Here is a 25,263-nt window from a genome sequence, read left to right on the forward strand (position 1 = left end):
TGGATCTCTCTCAGACTATAAATAAATGAGGTGAAATCCAGACTTCTTACTGAAATGAATACTAAGAAGGAAAACATGTCAACGGGGGTAGGGTAACACATGCTTCAGTTTTCTTTTTGGAATGGGTGCTGCCCAATCAGTTTGTTCTGTTAGAAGTGTGCTTGTGTGTGTGTGTATGCATGTGTTTCACAAACAAATGTTTTATACCACCAAGTAGCTTCATATTCATTTTATCTCTATTTAACTTCGAAGAGCTTATTACCCAGAGAAGCTAATTGTAAGACAAACAAAAGCAAGTCCTATTTCATCAATAAACTCATGGTTCTCATTAGCATAAGAATTTGGTATTGGCACTGAATTGCAACAATAAAATGATGCTTTCCCATCCCATTTATATTTGTGAGTAAGTTGGCCAGTAAAAGGCATCTAAAATACTTACATTTAATTTTTGAGATGTTTCCAATTTGGTTTTGAGTCAGTTTTTGCATAGAGTGATGGTTTTCAAGGAATTCATTCATTTCACCTAAATTTAAAACTTAGCTGGAATCAAATTATTTATCCTATCATCTTATTATCATGTTGGTATGTACCCTTTATTTTTTTTAAAAGATTTTATTTATTTATTTGAGAGAGAGAGAGAGAGAGATAGAGACAGAGAGCACAAGTGGGGAGTAGAGGGAGAAGCAGACTCCCTGTTAAGCAGGGAGCCTGATGTGGGGCTCGACCCCAGGACCCTGGGATCATGACCTGAGCCGAAGGCAGACGCTTAACCGACTGAGCCACCCAGGCGCCCCAGTATGTACCCTTTACATACTTGGTAATTGCGAGACTTTGCTCCTTTTGTTTTGTTTTGTTTTGTTTTCCTTTTTCGACTTCCCAGTGGTGATAGTGATATTCGTCTTTATCGTAATCTCTTCCCTACAACGTAATGCAGAGACCATATGCAGATCATCACTATTAGTAACAATAGTAAAAAGAAAGTAATATTTACGGAATATGATGATATATTGGTTCAACATTTTGCTATTAAGTAGTATTTTTGTTTGATATGATGAAAAAATAAAACCATGACCCTGACCCTAATAAAGTTTATAAACATAATCTTGTTAGTACATAATAGTTTGATTTAAGGATTTGTACTAAATCAATTTAACATCAGACCTGTGGTCTCAATGACCAATAGTCGATGAAACTGTATACAGTAAGAAAAGTAGCATATAATAGAATATGTACATTGGAAAAATATCTTTTTAAAAGGCTGGCTTATGACCTCAATTATTTGTAAGTCTTCCTTTCAAAAATTCTGCAAAGTTAAATTCTTTAGTGGTAACTGATCTCAGAATGATTATATCAACTACCCAAGTCACGGGGTCAGATTGTGACACTGGTCCATGTGAATTTCAAGCCTATTACCAGATACGATATTGTTCTTCAGATCAGCAGGTAGGTAACGGACCAATCTGAAGTCTTCCAATCTTGACAGTTTTTAAACTAACTAAAATTACTGAAATGTAGAAAATCTTAAATACCTGGTTTCTCTGTTAGAAACCCAGTAATATTTTTGTTTCAGACACTTATTTTTCATTATTTACATTATTTTTTTGTATTATTACCATTGCTTCACTGGCATTAGACATTCTTTATTTTGCCAATATCTCAGCAGGAAAGCATATGTTGCTCAATTATCTTTACAAAGAAGGGAGAGGTGATAGAAATAGAACCAAAGATTCACTTTATGCACCTTAAATCTCATAATTCTCAGTATTTAAGTCTTGCATTAATACAAGATTTAGTGAGAGTCTGTCTTATAATGTATTATCACTCATATATAATGAGAGGACGGTTCTATTAAGCACTTATATCTTACTAATAATGAATATAATGTTATGCTAAATGAAAGATATCACTGAAGTACTTTAAAGAAACTTGCTAAAATCATTAATACTTTGTCAAAAGGAATACTTTATTTTAGTAATTGGATTGGTGGGATTTATATATGATATAGCATGAATCTCAAATTATAGTTAGTAATCAATTACCATAACTGTTCTTCATTTCTGGGGCACCTGGGTGGCTCAGTTGGTTAAGCATCTGACTCTTGATTTCAGCTGAGGTCATGACCTCACGGTTGTGGGATCTGGGCACGGAGCTTGCTTAAGATTCTCTCCCTCTCCCTCTACCCTTTCCCCCTGCTCCCATGCATGTGTGCTCTCTCTCAAAACAAAACAAAAAGTTCTTCACTTTTATTTCTCTCCTAAAATTAGAAAAATTATAGTACTTAAAATTACTAACTCTGTTCTGTTACTTTTATCCTTGAAAACAAGTGACTTTTCAACATATCCCAAGAAATTCAACATATAATGTATATCATCTAAGAACTTAAATTGAGATTTGTAAGAAATATATATATTTTCTTATATCTAGCTGAAATTCTGGCCAGGAAAACTGGGGGAAATGCTGGATTTCCTTGGCATATTTTAATGTTCTACTTTCTATCTTTGATGAGATAACAACATATACATAATAACCCTAAACTCTCCTCTCTGTAGGTCATGTTAAGATGACTTTGGGACCTGGGTAGAGGAAATACAGGAGGATGGTGGTACTCTTGGTTTCCCTTCTCTGTCTTCAGTTAGTGAAAAAATGATTTTATATATTCAAATTTTAAAAGTTCATGTAAAGTGCATGGGGGGGAACCCCAAGATTCCATTTCTAACATAGTTTGAAAACTGGTCAAACCAAGAGAAGAGTAGAGAGGAGAAAGAAGGAAAGCAAAGACTAATCAAAGTTAATTCTCATGAACAACTCAGCCATTTATTATAAGATTCACTACCAATAGAATATTCATCTCTGTGTTAGTAAAGTATGATCACAGGCGACTGAGAGGAAAAGATGCAAATGAAGATAAGCACCTCTTCCATTGCAATCTAGTAATAAAGCCAAATAACATAGGCTCCTTGGCGCCCATAATAATTACCATAGTTACCACCTCTTATTATGGAGTGTTACAAATAGGAAGTATTTATAAAAGGCTGTCGAGGACACAAATCCAGCCCCAACTCTACATGTAATGACAACTGTATACGTTGAAAAGGTGAACCAAACTTCTCATAAATGCAAATTTAAGTCAGCTATTAACTTCCAACATACATGCCAAGACTCGTATTCTCATCGCCAAAAGAAATGCTAAAATCTATGGATTTTGTTATAAGAACTGGAGCCACTGAGTTCCTCTTGTCTGAGTTGGAAAGTAAATGTAAAACTCCTATATTCTGCATTCCTGAAGCTGGGCGAAGCAGTGGGGGTTTCAATTAAAAACCACAGGAATGGAAAGGAATACGTCAATATAACCACAGACTTGTAAGTACTGCATACTAGTTTGCAAACAAACACAGCAAGCCTTCTTGGAGTCTGAGTCTATTACTGTAGATTTAAACTGAATGTGTGTTAGTGGAGGTGACTATCTCAGCGTCGCTTTCCCTCATTTCATGTTCAGGGGAATGTAGGCTTGCATCCTTGGTTCCTTATAGCAAATGCAAGGAGGAAATTGCCTAACTGAAGGATGCATCATTGGAGTGGGAAAAGCTGAAATGATACTAAATCTGCCTTTTAAGTAGGAAGATCATTAAAGTAAGAGAATTTTCAGGCTGAACTGATATGTAATCAGTAATGGTGGAAAATTAGTTTTTTCAAATATAGACATCAGGTTAATATCCATTTAAATTACATGGTTTTCACGATAAGCTTTCTGCAAACAGCATCTGACATTAGAATATATTTGTTGAGTAATCAATTGGTTATAGAGGGGTATAATCACTACATAAAATGTTACATATTTTACAAGGCTAAAATCAGAATAAAGCGGTCAAGTTGAACAGAGCATAGGCAAAGTATTTAATTTATAATTCAACGTACATAGCGGTGTATTTTTTAAAGATGCAATGTGTCTCAAATATTTAAGAGAAGACAGCTATGTGGGAAAAATTGGACAGTTTACCTGGTTAATTAATTAGGCTAAGTGTGGCTTAACTTTGCTACCAGTTAATAACTGGTTTCAAATATATTGGCTTCTCATTATGCTTGAACAGTTTCATGAAATTAATCTTATTGACTGCCTAGTGTATTAAGAGACTGAAGCTCAAAGAAAAAGTCACGATATTTTTAGTTAAGGACTACCTCAGTTGCCTTTGACAAAGAATGCTTTATTCCTCTTTCCACAGAAAATATGTTTGTTTTATCTACATATAAGGACAATAGAAATAAAAATCAGCTTTATTTTCCAATAATTTGATGCTTACCATATTGCCGAGTCTAATGAAACATGATTGTAGACACAGCACTTACGGTAGGGTTTATTTTATGGAGGGTTTTATTCTTGAGTCAAAGATAAAGGCTGGGGACGAAAGTGAGCATATTTTACTTTCTGAGGTTCCTATATACTGTAAAGGATATACAGTGTAGTATGTCAGGAAATTCAAAGGTTGTGAGATGTCTTGCACTTCCTAAACAATTTTTATGAATTATAAATTTCGAAGAGTTTGACAGGAGGCTTAATTCTAAATCTCTTGGTTATCTTATCAGCCAATTGTGGGGTCTTCTGATTACTATAATAACAAAGGCCGACAAATTGTGAGCTGTGTTATCTTGAAGTCAAAATATAAGCATACATTTTTAAAAATGAGTATACCATCCCTGAATTTGAAAATATAACTTAGTGATTAAAAGCAGAACACAGGACATGTTCTATCATAATCTGTATTCACTGTTATGTCTCCTAATGTTTATTCAGCCCAGGGTCTGACACAGAGTAGGTGTTTTTAAAACAGCAGTTGGGGGAGGGGCTGGATCAGTTGAGCAACCAGCTCTTGGTTTTGGCTCAGGTCATGATCTCATGGATTAATGATGGAGCCCTTGGGCTCACCGCTCAGCGGGGAGTCTGCTTGAAGATTCTCTCCCTCTGCTCCTCCCCACAACTCTCTCTCTCTCAAAAAAAAAAAAAATCTTTTAAATAAATAAATATATACATAAATACATAAAATTTTTTTAAAAGCAGTTGGGTGGATAAGTTGAAGAATTAATGAATGAAAAGGTAACATTAGTTGGAAACAAATCTAAAAGCTGGATTTTCTAAAATGTGCACCACTCTGCTTTGTCTTTTTAAATGAGACCTGTGGCATCATAAAAATCATGTAAAATGTTTGCTCCCTTGGGCACTCCAATTTTGAGACTGCATCACAACCAAGTAAATATGATTTAATGAAGAGCACCACTTTAGAAATGGACACCATGAAAAAGTGAAATTTACATTTTCATTGCATAGATCATAATACAGAAAACTCAAAAATCAGTATTTGAACATAAGAATGTTAAATATTCCTGTGAGGATTTGTAATTGTTGCAGATTATAAGAAAAAACAGTTACGATTAGCCTTTATTCCTAACCTACTCAAATATACTATTAATGAAATATCAAATGTTTAATACTGAAGTCCCTAAATGCAGCTTAGTTATATGCAGGCATATATTAGATTATTAAAAAGCAGTTAGCACAAAGCAGACTGGAGTAGCTGTAAGTAGTTATTTACCTGATGTAATATGTATACAAATTAAAAGGTTAAAGTTAATAATAAGCAGAGAAAACTAAGCAAATTAAGAAATAATGCATTTATCATTTGCTAAATACTCTGACATTTATTTAAAACAAGGAATCTTGCTAAATCAGCTCACAACATAAAAAATAGTCAGCTTTATGTATTAAAATACGTCAATTAAAATTTTAAATGTTTTGAAACTCCTAATACAAACATTGTGATTGGCACATTGGGGGATACAAAAAACAAATGATAATATATTACTATGGTAGCATAATAATAATAATAACACTCACAAACTGACCGAAGTTAAATTGCTGCTACAGTTCAGTGAAGGTAAACCATTGTTAACACCTACTTGCTTCATCTCACACAAACTGCAGAATTGTGCATTTCAGTCTACACACAGACAACAGTGACTGATGTCCTGGGGCCAAGGACATGGACCTATGAGTGCCTGTACCTGTGAGTCAAGATCTGTTTGAGCCCAAAGCTCGTAATTTTTCCCCAAACTGAAATACTGCATCTGAAAACTTGCACGTGCGTGCACATGCGCGCACACACACACACACACACAATTTATAGTGACTGTCCTAGGAGTGGTAGGAAAAGAGTGTATTTGCATGGGAAATTATTTTTTGCTGGCGAGGGATGAAAGAAGGGGATGGTTTTTGAAATGAGCTTTGCTGCATCAGTAGGATTTCCCTGGTTCAGGGTGTAGAAGAGATGGAAGGCAAAGGAAAAAAAAAAACTGAGACACAGAAAAAGAGAAAAATTAATGAAAAAAGGATCTAGACTACTCACGTTAACTAAGTTGTTAAGTAGCATTTAGGATGCTGTTGGCTTCTTCCTGTCTCTTCAGTATCATTCCCAAAATACTACCCTTAGGCTCTTGTATAAAAAGAGCTATTCCTTTGAGGCATTTGTTATATAGGTACACAAAATTATTAAAGACAAATCAAAGCACAATTTTGAATTAACATCCTAAAGAGCAAACATTGCTTTTCCTTTAAATTAAATAAAACAAATAAACTAAAATATTTAGTTTGAGCCTAATTTTTTAGTTGGACAGCATGAACTTGGATTTATAATATTTTACATGCATATTTCTTCAGTCTACACTGTATTATTTTAAATATTTATATAGAATATGCACAAATTTATAATATATAAAGTGTCAAAGATCTCAAACTCATAGGCAAAGATCAAGTTTAAGTTTGGTATCTTTTATAAATGAAATGTGTCTACCCCAATTGGGGGTATTATACACAGTGTTTGGGAAAACAAGATGTATGTAAAAATAATGAACCATTAATAGACAATATTTATGTTCTAGAGATGTGTTTTCTATTGTTTAAAGATTGCCTGATATTTCAAGTATGACTTTATCATTAAATCATTTTCTCAATTATTATTCATTTAAATTATTGTTAACCACAGTTACAAATAAAGCTGCGGGATAAAATAGTTTTTTGAAGATTTTATTTATTTATTTTAGAGAGAGGGGGAGAACAGGGTGTGGAGCGGCAGAGTGAGAGGAAGAAAGAGTCTTAAGCAGATTCTGCACTGTGTGTGGAGCCTGATGCGGGGCTCAATCCCACGACCCTGAGATCATGACCTGGGCTGAAACCAAGAGTCGGACACTTAACAGACTGTGCCACCCAGGCTCCCCTGTGGCAAAATATTTTTGACCATTTCTCTCATTTTTTCCCAGGGCTGAATTCCTCAAAGCTGGATTCCTGCACCAAAGTGTACTAACATTTTTAAAGCTCTTACTGAAGAAGGAATATCATTTTTATAACAGTTGATATGGATTTAAATTATTTGAGGGGCGCCTGGGTGGCTCAGTCGTTAAGCATCTGCCTTCGGCTCAGGTCATGGTCCCAGGGTCCTGGGATCGAGCCCCGCATCGGGCTCCCTGCTCAGCGGGAGGCCTGCTTCTCCCTTTCCCACCCCCCCTGCTTGTGTTCCCTCTCTCATTGTGTCTCTCTCCATTAAATAAATAAATAAAATCTTTAAAAATAAATAAATAAATAAATAAATAAATAAATAAATAAATAATTTGAATGTTGGATGTTCATTGAGAGACAAACATTATGCTTAAAATTTATCATCAGACAAGGTCAAAAATTCATGTGTGTAGGAGTTTTATTAAGACATAATATGTTCAACAAAACAGTCAAACTGTACTTTTTGAGTACTTTTTTTGTACCATTTTTGTATTTTTGAGTCATTCTTTTCATATTCTAATACTACTTTGGCTGGCTCGGAGTTGAGATTAATACTGTTTCGCAGAAAAAAAAATTTTAGTAAATAAACTTCAGTTGGAAAATGTGAAATAGTTTATCGCAAAAGTAAATTAGTCAGGTTTCATATTTTATATAAACATACCAACCATGTTCACACTGGTATCAGACCTCAATAATTATGTTTGAGAAAACTGTGTGCTCACCATATCAAGCATTCATATGAGACTCCTGATGAGTCCTCAGGCATATGTGGCATTCATTGCCAGCAACCCACTCACAGGCTAGTGCTCATACCCCAGCCAGCTGGCTGGACACATGGATGAATAAGGAAGAGGTTTTCGCGACTGCCATGGGAGCAGGGAGTTGGCAGGGGGCCACGTAATCTTTGATAGCCAACTGGCATCCGGGAGTTCCTTAACTCTCAAAGGGTTAGCCATGCATGCTGTGTCCAAGACATGCAGTGCTCACTGCCAAGGAGCTACATTTGGAAAGGCATTCTCCCAAAGAAGGAGGCAGAGCACTCCCTTCGGGAGTAACTGCCTCATTCACGGTTTCAGGCCCCTCAGTAAATGCTGAATCCAGAAAAACTGGCATCGCTCCTGAGGTTTATTTGCTGAGTATATTTACTCATTCATTTATTGACTTCCAGAAAGTGCCTTTTTAAAGAATATTCACTAGAATGCCTACCAAATGGTAGACCAGCTATCTCACTTTGTTTTGAACAGCCTTGCTTCATGATTGCAGTCCTGACATAATAAGAGCATCTCCAGATTCATTCCCAGCAGGGTCCTGGTTTAGATGGTCCAAGAAAATATCTAAATTGAGTTTTTGGCTAAAAAAATCTGAAATGACCAAAACTACTGATTCTCAATGAAAGAATAAGTGAAATGACAGCTATGTTTAAAAAAAATTTTTAGATTATTATAAAAATTTCAGGCATATGAGTATAAACACATTATGAACCTCCACATACCCATCACCCAACCGTTTTTCTGTTCTAAACATCGTATTTAACTAAACAAAACATGACTTCCTAGAATTCTCACTTTATCACAATGTTAAGGAAGTATTTATCAAAATTTGTTTTTCAGGCAATTCTAGCCCTGAGAATTGTTTTCTGGAAATCAGAGAGCAAGAGGAAAGCTATATATTAGCCCCTTACTTTGAGATTCCCAATAAACATTAACGTTGCTGAAAAATTGTTTATATGCTAAAGAAACTGTGTTTATTAACAAGAATGAGAACAAAAATGGGTGCTTGGCTGGCCCAGTTGGTGGAGCATGTGACTCTTGATCTCAGGGTCATGAGTTCAGGCCCCATGTTGGGTGTGGAGCCTATTTAAAAAAGAAAGAAAGAAAGAGAGAAAGAGAGAGAGAGACAGGAAGGAAGGAAGGAAGGAAGGAAGGAAGGAAGGAAGGAAGGAAGGAAGAAACTTTATGTGTGCTTTGAAAGCAATATAATAGGTGATGATGGATAGATAGGTAAGTAGACGGATAGATAGATGGAGATAGAAAGGTGATGGATACAATTTTCATAAATCACACATATTAAGGGTCTGTGGAATTAGTGTTGACTTAAAAAATATCTCTAATTTTTAAACATAAGCAGATTTTTATAAGTTTTTATTTAAATTCCAGTTAACATATAGTGTAATATTAGTTTCAGGTGTGCAATATAGCAATCCAACACCTGGTGCTGATATGTGGTGCTCATCATGACAAGTGCCCTCCTTAATCCCCAGCAGCTATTTCACCCATCCCCCACCTACCTCCCCTCTGGTGACCATCAGTTTGTTCTCTGTAGTTAAGAATCTGTTTCTTGCTTTGCCTCTCTCTCTGTCTCTCTTTATCCCCCTTTGCTTGTTTTGTTTCTTAAATTCCACCTACGAATGAAATTTTTTTAAACCGTAGTAGTTGGAATGATACAGTTTTGCAAAGTTAATTTTTATCTAGCTACATATCTAGGACCAAGGAAAACAGCGTCTTAGGAGAAGCATATATGTGTTGCTCTTCGTGGTGCAAACTATATAGAATTACCCTAAATTTCTGGTAATACACTCATCCAACAATCCAGTTACTAAGTACCTACTATATTTTGTTTGTTTGTTTGTAGTTGGCTCTGTGCCCAGCGTGGACCCCAATAAGGGGCTTGAACTCATGGCCCTGAGATCAAGAGCTGGACGCTTAACCGACTGAGCCACCCAGGTGCCCCATGCACCTACTGTGTTTTAAGATCTGTGCCAAAACTGTCATGAAAAACAGACACTGCACAGTGGAGAAAGATCATCTATTTAGTTAAGTGCCTCTCATTCATTCATTAAGCATTCATTGATATTTGTTGAGGGTCTACTGTTTTCCAGCTGTCTTCTAAGTACTGGGGATATGACACTGAAAGAAACACAGACTTTCTATTCTCATAGAGCTTTCATTTCAGATTGTAGGGTGGGACAACAGGCAGGAAATAATGAGGAGAAACACCAACTCTGACCTAAGTGGGAGGATATTGCGGGGAAGAGGCAAGAGGCTTTCTTCTTTGAAAACAAAGAAGAGGTAGGAAGAGAAAGAGGAATAAAGGAAGATCAAGGGATAGCGTTTACAAAGATAGGAAGATGGGACAGTGTGTGTGCCACGCTTTGTTCTACTTGACACTTCAGTTATAAGTACAGTGGACAGAGGCTTTGTTCCCACCTACTGTCCTAGTATTCCCATGAAATACTTTTGGGCAGATTCTGGTCTGGGGACTGCTTCTTCCAAAAAAAAGGTAAAAGAAAAGGTAAAAAGCATGCACTGCTGCTGAGTCAACAAGGGATTTTTTTTTTCACAGCTCTCTTAGATCTGACTCTTTCCTCCTCTCCCTGGTAATCCTCACTTCTGAGACATTAGAGACAGCCATAGTCTTTCAGGGGTGCACACTCACCTGATTACCTTTAGCCATGGTGACACCACAGAAAGAGACTATATTCTGACTTGTCCTGTTCAAGGGCCATTTTCTCTGGTCCCTGTTTACTTTGGCCCATATGGTCACCAGCCCCCCTCACCCTCCTTTTGCTCCAATCCCTGCACTACCTGCGTGTCTCATGTACTTCAAGGGTACTTCCACCTTAGGGCCTTTGCTTTTCTGGTTTCTTCTTCCTAGAACTCTCTTCCACCAGAGAGTCATATAGTTTTCCCTCTCATGTCCTGCAGGAATCTGCTAAAACATCCTTTTATCAGTGAATATTTCCTGACCACACAGCAACCACCTTATCGCCCTTATACCTTATACCTACTTCCGCTTTTTTCCTTTTAATTCTTACAACCCGATACATGGTGTTCTCCCTTTCTTAAACATTTTCTTCCTACACTAGGTTCCACACTCCATAGAAAAGGGACTTTACCTGTTATGTTCACTGCTAAGTCTTTAATACAAGAAACAACTTCTGGTACAGAGTAGATGCTCACTGAACAAACAAGCAAATGCATGAGGGCAAACAATCTGACCCCAGGGAGTCTCCTGCCTTTTCTTAAAGCATCACAGTATCAAAGGGTCAGCATTAGGGGGAACACTGGCAATGAGCTGATATAAAGTAGAGTTTCTCATGGGTGCTTTAAAATAGCATAGATTAACTATTGTGTCCTTTCCATGTGGTCTTACTGCGATTAACTGAAGATGCGACGTGGAATGGAAAATCTTCTTTTTGAGAGTCAGCACTAATGATTCTTAGTTATGCTGCACCTCAATTTCCAGATCTGTGAAAGGAGGGAGTCTTAAAAACTACTGTAAAATTAGAAAAGCTGTAACAATATTTGTTGTTTATGAAAACAGTATCACTGGTTAATCCATTTACTGTACCGGGAGTAGAATAACAAGCCTTCAGGTTGAACTGACAAAGTAACAGATCTGCAGGATGCCTCTACTGATGAAAAGGACAGCTCTTCTCCATAGATTAAACTGGAAAAGTGACAATTCTACCTTTCACGCATTCCAGATTTTATAGGACAGTTTCATTGTAATATCCACTTGCAAAACTGTCTGGAGTGAGGTGTTGAACAGCACATATTTTTAATTTAAAATCCATTAGCATTGCATATAATTAATTAGAATTTTACACTCCAGTGGCTTTTGGTTCCCTACAGAAAATTGAGCACACAGAATATAATTTGATTTAATTTTTGGTCTAGGTTTAATCTACCTTAAACATTTTTTTTTTAATATCTCAGGGGAAATTTTAACTACTTAAAATTTTGTGGTTTTTTTGCCTTAGTAAACCAGAATTCTATCCGGGTATTCTTTGCAGGGAGAGGAAGCTTAGAAAAGTACAGGTAAGGCAAGATATTTAATGCAAGTGTTTAGGATCCAAATGCAGAGTCCATATCCTTGCTACAGTAATATACTTGGGGGAGCGGAGGAGAGGTAGTGAAATTGAGTCGATTTCGCACCCCTTGTCTTATTAGAATTATAGGACTAAACCGCCACGTAAGTCTTTTTAAGTTTCAGTCTGTGCCACTAAAATGATCTTTCACAGAAGGTATCGCATGTATTTGACATTCTTATAGCACATTTATTGTGGCTCAGGAGGCCAAGCACTGGGTCATAATTCCATTCCATTACAACTTCCGAGGGCCATTTCTGTGGGTGAGTTTCCTGTTGGATTATTTATAACCATGGAATTAAATCACAAGGTTTGGAGGGCCTTGGCCTAGCTTCAAATTGCTCTGCAATGATTATAATAAATATTAGGTCTTTAGAATTCCTTGACCATCCAGTTTAGTGAAGTCATCAATCAAGTTTTTGGACAACATTTTCTTTAGATTCTAATGTTTCCTTTAGTTTCTTGCCTTCTTTTAACCATCGGTTGTCCTGTGCCCTGTTATCTCAGAAGTTACCATCTTCATATAGTATTCGCTACTCATGCAAGCATATTTACTTATTGTTCACCTGGACGGGGTTTTCCTATCCTCTTGCATTACAGTTACATTGACTTGTCTTTCACACATTTAGATTGAGTACAGCCATCTATCATCTATCATCTACTAAAAATAATTATGATACTGTCACATACTCTCTATAAAAGGCAATACGTTTCAGGCGCCTGGGTGGCTCAGTTGGTTAAGCGACTGCCTTCGGCTCAGGTCATGATCCTGGAGTCCCGGGATCGAGTCCCGCATCAGGCTCCCTGCTCGGCGGGGGAGTCTGCTTCTCCCTCTGACCCACCTCCCTCTCATGCTCTCTGTCTCTCATTCTCTCTCTCTCAAATAAATAAATAAAATCTTTAAAAAAAAAAGGCAATACGTTTCAATACAGGACTGTGGCAATAAAAAATATTACATATAACACATATGTACACACACACCCCTAAGATATACAGACTTGAAATATGCCTGTTAAATAACAAGCTTTGAAATTTTTAACCTAACTTAATACCAAGGATCTGTTGTTCCTTCTTTGCACAATGAATTATATTTCATTAAAAATATTTTAAAAGCAGTGCACAGCAGGAAGTATAGTGGTCTTTTAGGCTTTCAGATCTGTGGGGGACATAAGGTATTATTTAGTTCCCAGAGCCAAACTTAAATAAGAGACTTTCCAGACATGGTCATTTTTATAGAATTTAGATTCACTTTGTCTCTATGTAGAAGTTAAAATTTTAAGTCACTTACACATATACAATTTTAATATAAAGGATGACTTCAGGCTTATTTTGACCTTTTAGAAATGTTCAGTTCAAACGTAGGGTAAATCTAGTTCAATCTCAATCACAAACTTATTTTTTTTTTAAAGATTTTATTTATTTATTTGAGACAGAGAGAATGAGAGACAGAGAGCATGAGAGGGAGGAGGGTCAGAGGGAGAAGCAGACTCCCCACCGAGCAGGGAGCCCGATGCGGGACTCGATCCCGGGACTCCAGGATCATGACCTGAGCCGAAGGCAGTCGCTTAACCAACTGAGCCACCCAGGCGCCCACAAACTTATTTTTAATACTAAGATTTTGCATATAAACATAAAATACCATGAAACACAAGTGAATTAAAAGAGACAGACAAGATCAGGTTATTATATTAAAAAATGCTATTCATTGGTTTTACGTCATAATGCAAATATGCTAATAATTGGGGATAATTGACACTGTCGGAACAAATATAAATGCATTTAATGAGGTTATTGATTTTTCCCTCATAAATTTTCTTACATACTTTATATTGTAAGCATATCACTAATGATGTATGTCTTTTCATTAGAGTTGGCATAATAAAGATGACAATTAATTTTTAATGTATCTGTTAGTGAAATTTAATATTGAAAAATTAATAAAGCAAACTAAATTTCATTGCTGAGTCTATTATTAGCATTACGTGTATTAGCAAGCAAATTTACCAATATGAACATTTATATCAGGCAGCTTGGTTAAGAAAGCTTTGAGAATCGTAAATCTCTATGGGCCTGGTCAGGAAGAGAATAAAATACGGTTCCTCAGAAAATAAACCAAAGCCCACGGCTTAAGTATTATAATCCTGTGGGACCCATTTCATGGGTCCTCATTTCAGGCCACCCTCATGAAAGCCCTACAGAGTTCAGCTTGTTGAGTAAAATTTCCCACTGGTTTTAAATGAATTGAGCTACTCTGTAGAGGTCTTTGGACTGACTGTGAAGTCCTCAAGTTTAACAAGGATTATGGAAAGGAAAGTCTTGTTCTCATCTACTTACATCAGCAACTTTAATACACTGTCCTATTAAAAACCTTCCTTCTGAAAGATAGGTATTATTATCCCCACTCTGTAGATGAGAAAACCAAGTGTCAGAGAAGTCAAGAAACATTCCATCAACAAAATGGAGCTCTGATTCTAAAACAACTGGGTCTCTTCCCAGTATGATTGCTTTTTCCAGCTTGAGAAACCTACATCTCTCTCCCCCCCCCGTAAATTATATTTGAGCAAAATGACAAATATCTTAAGATTCTGAATGAGATGAACTGGTCATTTTCTGAAAGAAAATGTTAAGCTCAGAAAACTTTCCTCCTGTGATTAAATGTAGCACATTCTATTTTACACCAATTCATTCAAAGACATTTTTAAAAGTGGCTGTCACGTAAGCTATGCATCTTTTTTTCTTCCTCTACACAGTACATGATACAAGCATTCCTCTGGTCTATCATTTGCAACTATTATATCTCTAGAAAAGCATTCATTTTAAATGGATGATTTGTTGCTAATTTTTGGCTTCCTACATACACAGGCAAATGATCTGAGAGAGAAGACAAGTGGATAAAACAAAACAACAGCCCAGTTTTCTCCAACCAGAGTGGCATAAAGTCTTTCAAAAACTAGCAAATTCGCCAGAGGCATAATAATATTTAATATATTCCTGACACAAGTGTTTTGTTTTGTTTTTTGAAAAGAAGACAATTGGAAGAATATAAAACAAGAGCAAAAAGAAATTTCACTTAAAAAATATCACGTTTTCTTATCATGTTAAGCCAATTCCCTAAAAATCTCCATCTTTATCAACCATTTATTCAAGTCATTCCTTTATTCATTTGGTGTGTGCATTTATTGAACTTGGGGTGCAGAAGGAACATCGGGAATTGGAGAAAGTGTACAAGGTCATTGAAATACATCTCTAGACCGATTGTCTTTAGATAGTATGCTAACTCAAACTGAACCAAAACAAAAAAACTGCACAGAAATGTTTTAAATGATTTAAATTATGGCTCCATCACCCATTAACTGATGACCTTAAGAAGGTACTTTATCACACAACTTCAAATGCAGAAGCCATTTACGTTATTTAAGCAAATACAGGGGCAAGTATATTTTAAAATATAATTATAAAGGTAAACTACAAGACAAAGAAAACCCAGAAAAAGCAAAGAAAACAAAACATAGTAAAAATTTTTTTAAAAACAAAAACAAAAACAAATATAATGAAACCCAGACAGATTTGTCATGTCAACTAATATAAAAAGGATGAGAATAACTTTGAAAAAATTCAGGTTGGACACAATGGACAAACAAAACCAGAAAAATTCAGGGGAAAAAAGCAAACAAAAAGAAAGTAGGGCTCTCGACAAGGTAGAATTCAGACAGAAAAAACAAGTGAATAAACTAGGCTAAGAAAGACAATTTATACTGGTAAGATTGCAATTCGAAAGAACATATAGCAGTTATGAATATGCATGAGCCCAATGATGGTGCATCAGTGGTGATAAAGCAAAAACTGTAAAAGATACCAGAGGGAAATATACAGAAATACACTACAAGCAGGAAGCTTTAATTCACAGATCTCCAACTACAGGATGTCAAGTGCCTAAAAACTAATTTAAAAAGAACACAACATAAGATTTAACTAATATGCATTAAATTGTCTTCCCTGAAAATAAAGAATATACTTTCTTTTCCTATGCTTATGGAATGGTCACAAAATTGAACATTATGCCACAAAGAAATCATCACTAGATTCCAGAAATACAGAAATAAACAGTATTCTCTAATTAAATGCAAAAAACTAAAATAACAACAAAACCAGAAAAATAATCATCCCTACCACCTAGAAAGAGAAAATTTATATTAAGAAACTCTTAAGTTAGTAAGAATATAAATCAAAAACAGTAAAACAGTTACATTATAATGTTAATTATAGTCATTAATATCAAGCCTGAAGATACAGTTAATCACATTTTCAGAGGAAGATTTGTAGCCTTGAATTTATATATCAATATTAGCAAAGACTTTTTTTTACAGGAATTGGGCAGGAAAAGAGCTAACCTAAATAACCTTATTGAAAAAAGTGCTTTGACTGGATACTGTAAGGCTGCAATAAAAAAAAACTGTATATAAACATTGTATTCCACTTGGTAAATTTGTTTCTCACAGGAGTATGCATGGATTAGTAATTCTGAAACTACTTTATATGTATACTAGAATTGATTCATGAATTCAAAACTGATATACTGACATACATTCATATATATATGTATATGTACATTCATATTGATGTTGCCATACACACATATGTAACTATATACATATATAACTATATAAATAACTGTGTTAAATATATATATAGCTCACTATATACAAAACTAAAAAATTTCCTATTGCTGCTGTAAGAAATCACCACAGGCTTAGTAACTTAACAAGCACAAGTTTATTCTTACAGTTCTGGAAGTCAGAAGTCTGAAAGGTCTCACTGGGCTAAAAGCTAGGTGTCAGCAGGGATACATTCCTTCTGGAGGCCCTTGGAGGCAATCTATTTCCTTGCCTTTCCCAGCGTCAGAAGCCACCTGCATTTCTTGGTATACATCCCTTCCTCCATCTTCAAAGCCACCACCATAGATCCTCGCATCTCTCTCTGACTCCTACATCTTTTGCCTCCATCTTCCCCTTTAAAGGACACTGTGATTATAATGAGCACACCTTGATAAACCGGGATAACCTTCTTATTTTAATGTTAAGTGATTAGCAGCCTTCATTGGATCTACAACCTTAATTTTCTCCCTTGCCACCAGGTATCCTAATATCGCAGGTTCCAGAAATTAGAACATAGATATTGTTGGGGGCCACAAGTCTGCCTATCACCAAACCCAAAATCTTTTGCAAGACAATTCTACCAAAGTTTTAAAGAACAAACAACTCAAATGCTTTTTGAACTGCTTCAGAGCATAAAAAGGACTAAAATTTAATTATTTCTTTTAATCAAGCATAAATAAAATTGATACTTAATTGATACTTAATAATTGCAAACAAATCTCATTTCTGATCAAAACTAACATCTTAAATAAAATATTAGCAATTAGAATATAGTAGCAGGCGCCTGGGTGGCTCAGTTGGTTAAGCGACTGCCTTTGGCTCAGGTCATGATCCTGGAGTCCCGGGATCGAGTCCCACATCGGGCTTCCTGCTCGGCAGGGAGTCTGCTTCTTCCTCTGACCCTCTTCCCTCTCGGGCTCTCTGTCTCTCATTCTCTCTCAAATAAATAAATAAAAATCTTAAAAAATAAAAATTAAAAAAAGAATATAGTAGCACATCAAAAGAATAATACATCATGACCAAGTGTTGCTTATCTTCTTAGACAAAGAAAAGGTATTTACTACAGTTCAACATCTATTTTTTATTTTTAAAACCTTTCAAATATTAATGTTGTTGTGACAAAATGTATATTAACCCAAAGGACAACATTATACTTAGTGGAGAAAAAAAGAATAAAGCATATGAAATATAAAATTGGGAGAGGAGGAGGAAGTAAAGTTCTCTTCTGGTTTTGCATCTAAAGAACTTAAAGAATCAACTAAAAACCACTAAAACAATGTAAATTAGCAAGGTAGAAATTTCGTATTTCAAATAATAGCTTTTCTACAAGCAAAACAACCAGCTAAGAAACTTAGAATAAATACCTGAACTTACAAAATAAATAGAAAATCAGTGAAAATAAATTTAGCAAGAAATGTCTGTAAGAACTACATGGTGGAAAATTTAGCATGGATGATAATTATAAATTTATTTAAAGTATTTAACTGTCAATTTTCTCTAAATTGTGACTACAATAAAATAGTAAAAATGTCTTTTATTTTTAAGTTAGCAATATGAGTTAAAATTCTTGTGGATCAACACCACAATGATGCCACTGCACATGCACTAGGATTGTTAGAACCTGAAAGTCAGAAAATAATAGTGTTGGTGAGGATATGGAGAAATCAGAAATCCTACTACTGTTAGGAAAATAAAATGGTGCAACCACTTAGTTTAATTATCTGGTGGTTCTTCAAATGATTAAAAAGAAAATTACTATAAATAAAATCTTAAAAAAATAAAATGGGGCACCTGGGGGTGGCTCAGTCAGTTAAGCGTCCAACTAGTGATTTCGGCTCAGGTCATGATCCCAGGGTCCTAGGATCGAGACTTGCAGCAGGCTCCTTGCTCAGCAGGGAGCCTACTTCTCCCTCTGCCTGCTTTTTCCTCTGCCTGTCGCTCCCTCTGCTTGTGCTCTCTCTCTCGCAAGTAAATAAATAAAATCTTAAAAAAAAAAAAAAAAAAGAAAATTACTAGCAATTCTGTTCCTAGCTATATACCCAAGTGAAATGAAAACACCTATCCACAACAAAATACTTGCACATGAAAAACACTAGCAGCATTCATAATAGCCGAAAGGAGAAAACAAACTAAATGTCCATCAAGTGATAAATGGGTAAACTGTGGTATATCCATACAATGGGATATTCTTCAGTCATAAAAAGGAATGAAGTACTGATACATCCTACAACATGGATGCATATTGAAAATATTCACTAAGTGTAAAAAGCCCCAGTCAAACAAGACCACGTGTGATACGATTCCACTCATATGAAATGTTCAGAGGAGGACAATCTATGGGTGGCTCAGTCATTAAGCGTCTGCCTTCAGCTTGGGTCATGATCTCAGGATCCTGGGATCAAGTCCTGCATTGGGCTCTCTGTTCAGGAGGGAGTCGGCTTCTCCCTCTGCCCCTCCCCCTGCTTGTGCTCTCTCTCTCTCTCTCTCTCTCTCTCTCTCTCTTTCTCTCTGTCAAATAAAAAAAAAATACAGAAGAGGAAAATCTATAGAAACAGAAAGTAGATGGATGGTTGATAGAGAGGTGATAGCTAAAATGCACAGTGTTTCCTTTTTAAGGTGATGAAGGTATCCTAAAATTGACTGGTGATGGTCACATAATTCTGTGATTATAGTGAAAACCATTGAATCATATACTTTAAATGAGTAAGTAGTATGACATGTGAATTATATCTCAATAAAGCTGTTAAAAATTTTTATCAAAATGAATAAGCAAGCATGCCCAAGGGGAAAACCTCTAAAAAAAGAAAAACAATAAACATGAACTCAGTCCCTTAATACCAGTAAATTTCTTAATGTTTGATAACATGTTTGATAACACATGTTAGCAATGCAGTTGGAAATAAACCTTCACAAATTTCTGAAAGGTTTACAGCTTGACAAAATACCACCAGTGTCAGCCTGACTGGCCAGGCCCTTCCTCCAGGCGCCCTATGCTGATGCAGGCAGGGACACCTCTCTTCACATGTTGACGTGATTATCTGTGGTCTGTTGGGTGGCTCCTGAATCAGGAAGCTTCAAAACCAATGGAGTTGAACACAGTCTCTTCCAAAGAGGTAACTTTGTTCTATTTCTTCCTTCCTTCCTTCCTCCCTTCCTTCCTTTCCTTCCTCCCTCCCTCCCTTTCCTTCTCTCTCTCAGAGAGGGAGAGGGGAGGAGCAGAGGGAGAGGGAGAGAGAATGTTGAGGAGGCTTCAAACCCAGCATGGAGCTGGACGCGGGGCTCGATCCTACGACCATGAGATCATGACCTGATCAAGAGTCAGACGCTTAACCCACTGAGCCACCCAGGCACCCCCTCAAAGAGGTAACTTTGAACCAAAGAAGCAACTCTGGATTCTATTTCCCAACCCCCATACTAATTCTGTACCACCAATAACAACTTCCTATACCAGCTTATTCTGCAGAACTTGTGGACTAAGGGGAATGTAAAATTCCCTCCAGGAGATTTAAGTGACTCACAGAAATTTAGGAGAATTAACAGGTCATAACCACATGTTTAAGCAACACTTTTGTGCGAATTTTATTTAGCCTAAGTCCTTAATATCACAGATGAGGAAATTCAGTTGAAGAGAGGTTAAGCAACTTATCTAGGACCAAATAACTAGATAACCTGATGCCAAATCTGAGATGAATGCCTAAGCAAATATCTATTTGAAAAATCTGTACTTAGAGATTCCAAACTAGAATTTAAGGAGGCAGTTTTCAATTGGGGTAAAATGAAAATGGGGGGAAAAACTGAAACCAGAAGGAAGAGGGCATTCATTAAGAAATAGCATAAAGAAAGATCGGGACACCTGGCTGGCTCAGTCAAAAGAGCAGGTGACTCTTGATATCAGGGTCATGAGTTCAAACCCCATGTTGAGTATAAAGATTGCTAAAGGTAAATAAATAAATAAACTTAGAAGAAAGAAAGAAAAGAAAGAAAAAGAAAGAAAGAAAAAAAGATCAGAGCATTGGAGCATGAACTGCAGGAATGGCCACAGTTGAAGCAGGAGAGGAAGAGAAGACAATTTTTCCTTTTGCTTTACATTTCTTCTGACTCCAAGTATAGTGTAGTGTAATTTCATGAAGAAAGAAAGGGAGGGACAATACTATACATGGAATAGAGCTTATTTCTCAGCTATCCAAGGATGTCTCTTAGATGTCTACTTTGATCCAGTAACTTCAGCATTCCCCAATACTTTTTATATGGGCATGGTTTCTGTGGAATAAGAATTGAAATCTCTGTCTCAGATTAACTTTGTTAAACTCAGTATTTACAAAGTCTATAAGCTCTGAGAAGCCTTAAGTAGAGCAACCTGCTAATAGACCATTTCCCCCACTCTTTTAGATTCACTCATCTATTTGACCACAAACCATTCCTCCTTGTGTCTAGCAGAGTATCTCTTCTAAATAGAAATGTATGGGAGGGGCGCCTGGGTGGCTCAGTTGGTTAAGCGACTGCCTTCGGCTCAGGTCATGATCCTGGAGTCCCGGGATCGAGTCCCACATCGGGCTCCCTGCTCAGCGAGGAGCCTGCTTCTCCCTCTGACCCTCCCCCCTCTCATGTGCTCTCTCTCATTCTCGCTCTCTCAAATAAATAAATAAATAAATAAATCTTTAAAAAAAAAATGTATGGGAAAACCTTGGGGAACATGGTTCCCGCTCTCTTACCATGTCCATGAAAACATTAGGAGTCTTGGAGCTGACACGTATTGTGAAAGTATCCCCATGGTGGATAATCTATCCATTCTCCATCCTTCCCTGCTCTGTGTCTGAAGGATCTCACTGCGAGGACTGCATCACCAGGGACTCCTCACCTCCTGGCTTCTACAATGAGTCCCACCAACAGCAGGTACCCTCCAAAAGTCAAAATTAACAGGAAAGAGAATATAAAGCATTTGTTCCTCACTTCGCCCTGCATCAGCATTGAATTTCTGGCAGTGGGTAAGATACTCCACAAAATCTCCCTCTCCTGAACAGCCCTGTGGCTTCCACAATTCCAGCTCTCACTGGTCATCATTTTCTCCCCATTTCCTTCCTGTCCGTTGAGCTTCCTGGTATTACTAGTGTCTGAATTCCTCAACATTCTCTGTCCCCTTAGTATCTCTACCTTTGAACCAACTGGGAAGAATTCTGCTTTTGTCTGAAACCCTGAATACTAAAAGTAGTATTTCTTTCTATAATGTTCAAATATGTATAGCCAAAAGAAAAAAAAATCCCTGAAGAACATTTATCCTTCCTGTACTTTTCATCTTAAATATACACAAAACTATCATAAATCTAGCATTAAAATATCAATGCTATATGTGAACAAAGCCATATACTTTTTGGACAAATAGTGATTTCGTTTTATAGAACAAATTGCAAACTGCTTTAAGAAAGAGCATTTTTTGCTCTTTTTGTACCTGTATTTTTTATGTAATAGAGCTTAGTAAAAAACTTGACATGATTGTTGACTATTTTCTAAAGGACACACGTTGAAATAGCATTTGCTTTTAATCAATATTACAAATGCTTGCTGAAGGGAGACTCAGCTTTTGCATAAAGTTCTTCCATCATTTTGTCAACAGTATTTAAAAGTTCCTGCAGCTGAAAACTATCATGAAATGCTAGAAACGAGGGAGAGGAAGGCCACTTGTAAGCTAGTAAGGCAGCTTATTAATAAGGACAGTTTTCCAGCATGTGATTATCCTGCTCAGCTTTTGAGGATTCGTTTGCTTTTTTCCAGGTGTTAGAAACTTTTTTAAAGTTTTTATTTTAATTCCAGGTAGTTAATATACGGTGTTATATTAGTTTCAGGTGTACAATATAATGATTCAACAGCTCCATGCATCACTCAGTTGCAGGTCAGTTTTAAATGGCTTAGAGTAGCTAGGGTCTGCTAAAATTCCCAGGTGTTTCCAGTATACACATTCTTTGTTGGATATTTCCCTTGAAATTATGCATTAGTCCTCAATGACACATTAGGGCCATTTGTTATTATTTCCTTTCTGTGTATACATTTTGCATGTGTGTTCAGGAGACATTAATGAAAACATAATGTCACCATCCATGTTCCACAGAACTCAGAATTGTGGTGTGCCCTCTCTACACAAGGCATCTTGCATGGATTTTTTTTTTTTTTCATGCATTCTCACTTACTCATAGAAAAACAAAGCCCTTCAGTTATCATTGAGCATACATCTCTGGTCCTGCCCTCACTTTTTACTAGTACCTCTTCAGGTAGGCAGCTTCCTTTCACAAAACAGGATTTGGTAGAAAATGATACTACAAGAAAGTTACACATTCAAGAATTCATAAGCAGCAGTGTTTTATCTACAGTGTGGCTAGTTTTTAAAATATAAATTAAAGACTATTTTAAAAATGAGCTAGCACTAAAACTAATGAACATTTGTAGAATTAACAGGTTTTGGGGAAATCTCCCACAATAGCTTGAGAGTATTATGATCAGGAGCTAGATAAGTAGTATAATATATGGAACATATAGAGAGAAAGACAGATGATAGATAGATAGATAGATAGATAGATAGATAGATAGATAGATAGATGATAGATAGATAGATAGATAGATAGATAGATAGATAGATAGATAGATAGATATAATAGACAAGTTACTAGTTGTAATAGAAAAACACACTAGGCTTCTCCTAATACTCACCTCATTGAAAACCTGGGTTTGAGTCTGGGATGAGTCTGACGTGAAATTCTTTCAGGCACAAAGAACTATCTCCTCCCTGCTGCCTTGGCGTTAGGCTTAAACACTTGTGAAGCTCACCATGCTGTGTTGCAATTATATATTCACAGTGTTTACTGTGTATACTGAGCTCTAGAAGCCCATTCTGTCATCTGGGTGCTAGGCCTAAAGAACACAAAGATGACTGTTGGTGACACAGGGTATATGAAAATGAGTGCTGTAGGGTGGTTGCAAAGTCACTGTTAACTCCATTTTACAGATAAACAAACTAGGGTTTTCAACAGATTAGCAAGTTACACACACACACACACACACACAAATCACACAAGTAGTAAAAAGCAAGCCAAGATTAAGAGCCCAAGGTCATATGCGCAATTTTTGTGGTCTATGGGACCATTTAAAAAATAGTGTTTTAAATAATGCAATATATGTTAAGAAAAAAAAAAAGAAGAAGAAGGTAGCAGGAGGGGAAGAATGAAGGGGGGAAATCGGAGGGGTAGACAAACCATGAGAGACGATGGACTCTGAAAAACAAACAGGGTTCTAGAGGGGAGGGGGATGGGAGGATGGGTTAGCCTGGTGGTGGGTATTGAGGAGGGCACATTCTGCATGGAGCACTGGGTGTTATGCACAAACAATGAATCATGGAACACTTCATCTAAAACTAATGATGTAATGTATGGGGATTAACATAAGAATTAAAAAAAAGTAGTGTTTTATGGGGTGCCTGGGTGGCTCAGTTAAGCATCTGTCTTCGGCTCAGGTCATGATCCCAAGGTCCTGGGATCGAGCCCTCCATCAGGCTACCCACTCAGCGGGCAGTCTGCTTCTCCCTCTGCCCCTCCCTTTCCCCCTGCTCATGCTCTCGCGCTCTCTCTCTCAAATAAATAAATAAATAATTTAAAAATAAAGTAATAAATAAAAAGCATTGTATATGTGTTAAGATCACTTCCTCATGTTCTTTCTCTTCCACTTCTTCATTATTATATTAGGCAATTAATGTTGTTGAAGGAAAGAATGCATGAATAAATAGGTGAATGACTGAGAGGCTTACCCAAGGCCACGTAACATCCCTGAACCCATTTCTTCATCCATCAAATGGAACCAACTACTCCCTCATTGCCGAGCTTGTGGGACTAATTTAACATTGAGTTACATGATAATATCTGGTGTGCATGTATGTGTAATATATATTAATATACAGTTTACCAAAATAGATCTCATATTATTTGATGGAAAGAATATAACTATCTCCCAAATTGAGGTTGTTTTTTTTTACATTTATTTATTTATTTTTGCATTCAAGTATAATTAACATCCAGATTGAGTTTTAAGAGTAAATTCACATTAGAATACCTTTGAATACTGAATCACATTTAAACACTTCTGACATAATTTTCACTTTTTAAAAAAATAATTGCTTTGCTATATGTCTTTATTCTTTTACTGTAGGATAATCCTGAGGCTATAAAATTTGCCTGGATTCTTAAGGATTCTTCAGCTCCAACTGAAAAAAATGCTTCAGAACAATGTGAAACTCCCTTAAATTCATCATTTTTATATAGTAAAATTGAGGAAAAGGAATAGAGCAGGTTCTAATGTTCTCTTAGTCATAAAGACAGTTGGTAGCCAAGATTTTTAAATGTATTCTCTAGTATTTTTTGTCACATGTTAGAAATTTG

Source organism: Mirounga leonina, unplaced genomic scaffold (assembly GCF_011800145.1).
Source record: "Mirounga leonina isolate KUSES-001 unplaced genomic scaffold, KU_Mleo_1.0 Mir_180, whole genome shotgun sequence".
In the NCBI taxonomy this organism is placed as follows: domain Eukaryota; kingdom Metazoa; phylum Chordata; class Mammalia; order Carnivora; family Phocidae; genus Mirounga; species Mirounga leonina.